The following is a 7428-nucleotide window of genomic DNA, read 5'->3' as shown; positions in this document are numbered from 1 at the left end:
TAATACGGCAACACTTGAAACTTTGCTATCAATTCATTCCAACTGCCCACTATCCTTCATTGCGGGATAGTCAGGGATAGCGTGATTAACACATCTTACGTTACACCGTTGCAGTCAAGACAACAGATCATTTTCAAGTTCAGATTGTTGACCAGGAAAGAAAACTGATAAATTTCTAAGGAGAAGTCATAACAATAAGGCTACACGTGAAACAATTTAACTTAAAGAATAGGTATTGTATATATTGTGAAGGAAAGACAAAAATTTGACAGAGGATATAAAAGTTAACCAATATGGGAAAGGCAAATCAGTTATCAACGAGCAACCAAAGGATTAACTCGTCAGAACGCACAGTTTTTAAAAAGCCTAGGCTTAAAAGTGATCGTTGGCTAAAATTTATTTGCATATTTTTCTGTTGTTTGAAAGGAAGACGAAATTCTAACCGTTCAGTTAGGTATCACATTCAATGAATCAATTGCGCACTATGAAATTCATGCACATCAGCCTTACATTTGATGAGCACTCAACAATAGTGATGAGATACGCATCTTAATTCAACATTAAGATTTATGTCTCTTACCCTCACAAAGCGCTATACATATTGTCAGACGTATCACTTTAAAGAACAATACTGCAGTTACCCGAACTGAGTTAGTTAATAATGTTACTTGTCATTTGTATAAAGAAATTTGCTACGAACTGAATGCCATTGAAATAGACAAGTGCAAAAATTTTGATATAACAACTTTAATTAAAGGTTGGAAATCACACTATCCAGATCAAAGTTTAATACTAGAAAACGCAGGATGGCTAGATATTGCCGGAACAAACAAATTGGTGAATGATAAAGGTTACTTTGATGTTTCTGTACTGTTAAACATGATACTTGGCTTTGCTGAGCACTATCGTAAGGTTGTAGTAAATATAAAGCATGAATTTATCCCCACGAGATCGAGAAATGACTTAAATGCAGTTATACAAACAGCGGCTAGTGATGTTTAAGAAGACTTTAAAATTACATTGACTCAAATAGAATGGCTCATGCCTTACGTCAATGCATCAAACAGACTTAAAATACGTCTGCCTAATATCATTGCAAAAAATAAGCCAATTTCCATGAGTTTTCGCAATTGGGAATTTTATGAATATCCCCTTCTTTCAACAACTATGAAGCATGTTTGAACAGTTCAAACATCAAATCTACTAGAAAAGCCGCTATGTGTTGTTTCAGGCTTTCAAACAAATCGTAAAGGTCAGAAAGCCGTTAATGCTAGTCGCATCGATCATAGTAATATAAGTAATGTTAAATTATTTCTTAACTCTCAGTACTACCCATATGGCAATCTTAATCTAAATATTAATCATAATTAATTTTCTTTACTCTACAACATGTATACAAATTTTCGAAATGTCCATTATGGTAAAAAAAAGGAATTTACAATTAATAAAAACGATTTTATTACAAACATGCCACTCATCGTTTTTGACTGTTCAAAATAAAACGAAGCTTTGAAAAGCGCGCCAGTTAATGTGCGTTTGGAATTCGAATCAAGAGATAATTTTCTGCAAGGAACAGCTGCTTATTGTCTGATTCTACGAATTTACGTTTATAAAGATAACACTGCCACTTATTTGGAATTGACCATGGGGTGTACTGTAATTAACATTCAGTAGTATATGATACCATCGCGTCACATTCTTAATACGAGATATCTAGCAAAGGCGTTAATGTGTAGTACTCATGATGTACAAAAAAGTCTACGTAGAAAGCCATATTGCGAACTTAGTAAGGCTCATCAAATAAAATTATGGCTTTGCTCTTTGGTAGGAAGTAGAATTGAACCAGACTCAGAATGTTTTTTAGAGGTGCTTAATAGTCGTAAGAAGAAAGCTTATAAAATGCCTCGCAGTTGGGATACTATCAATGAAATTAAAACTGATAATATTAATACGGATACCGACTCTCAAACTTATACTAATGTCGATGTCAAAAATGAAGTCCGTATGTAGGTAAAGAAGAAAAAAGTTAGCATAAAATTTAAAATCAAAAATTAAAGTATATCTCACAATTAGTGCCTTCTTATAAACTGATAAAAATTTGCGTACAGCTTTAGTTATACTGTGACGATTGATCAGGCAACATCAACAGCATGGGTTCGATCTTCAGCAAACCAAAATATGAGAGCCTCAGTAAGGAGAAGGAGAAAGATAAAAGTATTTAAAAACCTCATATAGAAAAGCACGTTGAGGCATCTTAACCAAATATAAAAAAAAAAAATAATTATTGTGAAAATAATTGCTCTCATCCAAAGAAAGATCAATATGAGATATTAAAAAAAAAAATCAATAATCAGTCCTTGTCAAGATCATGAAATTTTCTTATATTTTTTGAAGTTACAAATATATGTATTAAATTTCAATTTAAATTTTTTGTTATTATTAATACCCATTTACATACTATCCTCGCGCTACAGCTTCTCTCCTGCTACCCTAGGAGGAAGGTGAGCTGGAACCCTTACAGTATACCTACTCCCAAATTTATTCCGTTGCGTAAGCAGTGTTATAGTCTAAGTAGGCACCGTGAGCTCACGACATCATCATAGTCAATAAAGTGACTCTCTCCTTGATAATTCGCCGCATATAAGATACGAGAACGTCACCTTTTTTAACTATAATAATTAAAATCGTACTAAAAACAGTAAATAAAAAAAAAAAAAAAAAAGAAAAAAAAATTGAACACTAAAACAATTTTTATTAAATTATTTTTGCATTGCAGGATTCTGAAATGTCTGATGAAAATTTTATTTCATTAATGACTTTCAACTTTTAAGATTGTATCAAATGGTCTGCTAGAAAAATCTGTTTAAACAGATACTCAGAAGGTTATCAGAGAGCTCGACTAGTGCCACACACTCTATAAAAGTCGGAGTGTTTTCATTTTACAATCTAGTGAAAAATTTAAAAAAAATATAACCGGTGATATAATAAAATATTATATAAAGCATTGTGGAGAATGACCGTACATACTTTAGAGTAAGAATGCAAATTAATAGTGAGAAAAGAACATACATACGTAGAAAGAGAGTTAAGCCAACTGTTCTTGCATACACACGATCACATGCTTCAGTGGCTAAATGAGATATGGATTTCACCCTTTATTTGAGTAAAAAGTGTTAACTCAGCGTCAGCCATGATAGTGAAATAATTGATGCCTGTTGCTAACTTTAGTGCGCATCTCCGAGGAGCTTTCAAATTAAGCACTACCAATATTTATGGCATGTAGTACTTTCATGTGTACAATTATTTCCTTAAAAATAGCGTTTAACAAAACTAAGATGTTAGATAGGTTTGATGTGTTGAGTTCATACTTTGTAAGTAATTTTTGAAGCCTTCATACAGAGGCAATGAATAGTATTCTTCCTTATAAGTCTGTAGTCTTAAGAAGTTCTTAAATTAAAATATAAGAACGGTACAGTTTTTCTTTTATTTTTGGTGCAGCATACGTTTTGTATGACATTCGTAGTATAATACTGTTTAGTACTATAACAAAATCAAACTAAGTAATATTAGCTTTTGCCCAAACATTTTTGTGTACATACTTTCGACATAGCAAGGCATAAATGTATTTGATCTGAGGTTTGCATGAAGTATCATCATGAAGTCAAAAGTCAATATTACTCAGTTCAATTTTGTTAAAGTACTAAATAGTACTGTACTATAAATGTTATACAGTACGTATGCTGCAATAAAAATTAAAAAAAAAGCTTTACCATTTTTACATTTCAATTTCAGATTTTTTTAAGGTTACAGATTAATAAGAAAGAAAACTGTTTATTGCCACTGTATGAAAGCTTTAGAAATTCCTTACAAAATATGAACTAAACACACTAAACTTACCTAACATTTTAGTGTTGTTCCTAGTTAATTGTAAGGAAATATCATAACTTCTTAGAACACTACCATTTTTAAGTGTTTATTTTAAAAAACTTCATAACATTAGATATTGCTTTTGTAAGAAATTACTGTATAAAAATTAAGTCCCTACACCATAGATACGGTGATCTACAACAGTCCCACTAAATTTATACTAAAAGTTGTTTACTAATAGATGTTTTAAATATATAAATGAGTACAGAGGTTAATTTGGACAAATAGTTTATGGATTCACCAAACAAAATAAATTGTCTTAAAAATACAGTTTCAGTATCTATATCAAAGATGCTTTTTTTTTATTAAACTTCTTTATCATATAATTCTCAGCAATTTTTTAAAGCTAACTACATGAATTCGTATACTACTTCCAACAAATTTTTTATATAAAATACTTATACATATGATATAGACGTAATTATACGCATAAAAAATCCTAAATTTGTCATTTACTCAACTAGCTTTTATCATTACGTCTATTTTACGTATTAACGAAATCCAAATACTCCAAATGACAGCTATTTATCAGCTAACAAATTTTTACAGTAAATAATTTATCACGAAAATATATACGAAAATTGTAAAAGTCATGTTTAAGTTACTAAAATAACTGTTTTTATTAAATGATTTTTTATTCTACTACTACTAAAAAAATTGATTCATAACGTATGATTACTAACCACTCAAATTGCTGAGTTACATGAGACTTGGGCTTACAGCTTGTTATTCAGGGAACTCTGAGGAGTCATTAGAGTTTCCTACCTTATATATCAGATTATGTTAATACTGTCTCAGATGTATAACAAAATTTATTTTGAATAGCTTAAGAAAGGGTACTATAAGAATTACAAAACTTATTGCTTCTAATTAATTAATTCATTAAAAATTTGAATTTAGATACTTAAATTAATTAAAGTGATTACATTTAAGGCTAAAAAAATTCAGGGTCAGGATTATAGGCCATTGAAGTATTCTAAATATTTAATTTTCATTTATATTCAAAAATTTACCGCCAAGTATGTATCCTATCTCAGCAATACCAGGTCTTGTCTGTCATTGATTAAATGGCTGGATACATTTTAGATGTTTACAAGTGCATACATATACATTCGACTTTGATTTGCCACACATATTCCATTTTTCGTATCATTGATCATTTAGGGGATGATTTCACTATGAGAGATTCGTATCCGCCACCCCCTTTACCTAAGGCATCCTTGTTATTTCTTTTAACAGCATGTCTGCATTCCACGGTGAATGCTTTATACCAGTAGCCTATTTATATGGTATCCAAGTGGTTAGCTCATATTAAAAGCAGTATCTAGTTATGCGGTAGGAACTCGTGGAGTGGAGTCTCGAACCCGAGTTCTCCAGGTGAGAAGCAAGTGCTGTATCACCTTAGCCATTAAGAACTTCCAACGCTACACACTATCAACTGTTAAATTAAGAAGTACCTGTAGCCAATATCACACTGTTGGCAGCTGTGTTTGATTTTGAAAACACGTCTATCCAAATTATGTACAGGAAGAACTTGGTTTGCAGCTAAATTAAAGATAATACCATTTCTTGGAGACTGAACCTGAAAAAATTTTGTTTTAAGCATTTTGAGATATACATGTCTTGTTTTGGTGTTCTAACGTTTTTTTGATCTATATGTTTTAGTAAAGCTGTAAAGTAGGATTCAAGAAAATAAAGTAAAATAAAATACATCAGGCGTACTGGTAGAAATACTTAATTTTTGATATTTAAAAATTCAAGTATCCAAATCTGAAGTGAATAATAGCGCGGTCACCAAGGCTTCATCTGCTTTCTCAAACTTACCTCGTTGCGCTTCCGTGCGCCTTAATACTACAAACAATAAACTATAGTATTCCACTGCGTCCCTAGATCTGTGTGTACATATACAGTATTTTTATATAAACACTTTGAATACGACAGTGTTAAATAATAAGTTGTGTTTATAACAACGGTCACAGTAGCACAGTGGTTTTTTTGTGGTTTTTGTAGCTTGAGGGCCTTGCAACACATGCTCACAAGCTTAAGATTTCGCTTTTTCTTACTTTGCTTACACCTCTATGAAACTCATTCCTTTAGCTCATTTTTCTAACTGAGATCGGGTAGTCACTAATCGGGAAGCTATGTAAAATGTTGGTCTCCATTGCTGTGTAAGTGATTGATATTATAACAAAACCTAATGTGCTTTTTTAATGAGCTAATGTTAATAGCTCATTAAATATATACAAAATAACACATCAAGGCAGAGCTATTGAGCGCATTGTACTCTGCAGAATGACTGTAAAAGAAAATAAAAAAAGAAGTTATATATTGGGTATTGTTATCTATCCTATAGTCATGCAAGAAATTATAATTTAAAAGATCGCTGGGAAAGCTCCTTTTTCTGCTGGATTCAGTAAACACATACTTTAGCTCATACAGTCGCTATAGCTTGTATGAGGAGGAACATTGCTTTGACAACATGTGTTGGCTATGTAAAGCCTGGTGTCTCCAACATTAATATTGCTGAAGCTGTTTAACTAATGTCTGCCATTTCCTTTGGGCATGTGCCCGAGATTACTTGATAATAGGCGTTGGTGCTATTTATAAATGCAGATGAGTACAGAGTTTTAAGGTTAACAGTTCTTAGCTTATAGGGGTACTAGAGTTAGAAGTAAGTGGACTGAATAATGAATCGTACTATTTGGTTCCACTATTTCTCAATTTTTTATCGGTATTATGATTCCAATTGCACTACAACTGGAACACTGGTACGGTAACTGGTGTTACCAAGAATTTTATTCACGTAAATGGATATATATATATATACATCATGCGTATACAATTACATGTAACTAGCAGCCCCCCGTCTCGGCTTTGCCTGAGACTTACTGGATGAAACACTGCAGTGTGGTGATACTTAATGTGAAATGATTCGAGTTAAATATTTCATTTCTGTTCCTGACACTTCTTGGAATAAAAAATTTCTAATTAAGGAAATTTTAGTTTGAAAACCATGTAGTTCATTTGGTCAATTAATTAGCTGTAAATAGTGGGAAAAGTATAATTACGCTGAAAACTATGGTGCATCCCTTACCCTATAAGATAATTTTTGGCCGTAAAAATGGCCGTTGATTTGCTTTTTCCGACGTTGTAATAAATAAAAAGGTGTGTTTGTTAAAACTGTATACGTATATTTAAAACTGACGAAAAATATTTAATTGAAGGATTGTTTTTTTCAATTTTACAACTTTGTTACCCAAGAAGTAAAGTCTTGGAGCTTAATCTCTACATTTTTTATTGCCACAGTGAATACTAATACACATTTTATTTAACTATTTTGAAACCTTAAAGATTTAAGTGATAACTATCGGGGTTGTAATGGGAAGCTGATTACTTGCGTGGTAAATTCTTAAGTTGTAAAATTTAAGGCTGCTTTTTTATTCCTAATTAAATTTAACGTTCTGTGTCAGTTTTTTGATGCCTAAGATTGTTTATATTTGA

The sequence above is a fragment of the Copidosoma floridanum genome, unplaced genomic scaffold (genome assembly GCF_036245765.1).
Source record: "Copidosoma floridanum isolate Cflo_tuat_1 unplaced genomic scaffold, Cflo_Japanese_pri ptg000013l, whole genome shotgun sequence".
Classification (NCBI taxonomy): domain Eukaryota; kingdom Metazoa; phylum Arthropoda; class Insecta; order Hymenoptera; family Encyrtidae; genus Copidosoma; species Copidosoma floridanum.
The sequence above is the reverse complement of the archived record's forward strand: the minus strand, read 5'-3'. Positions refer to the sequence as shown.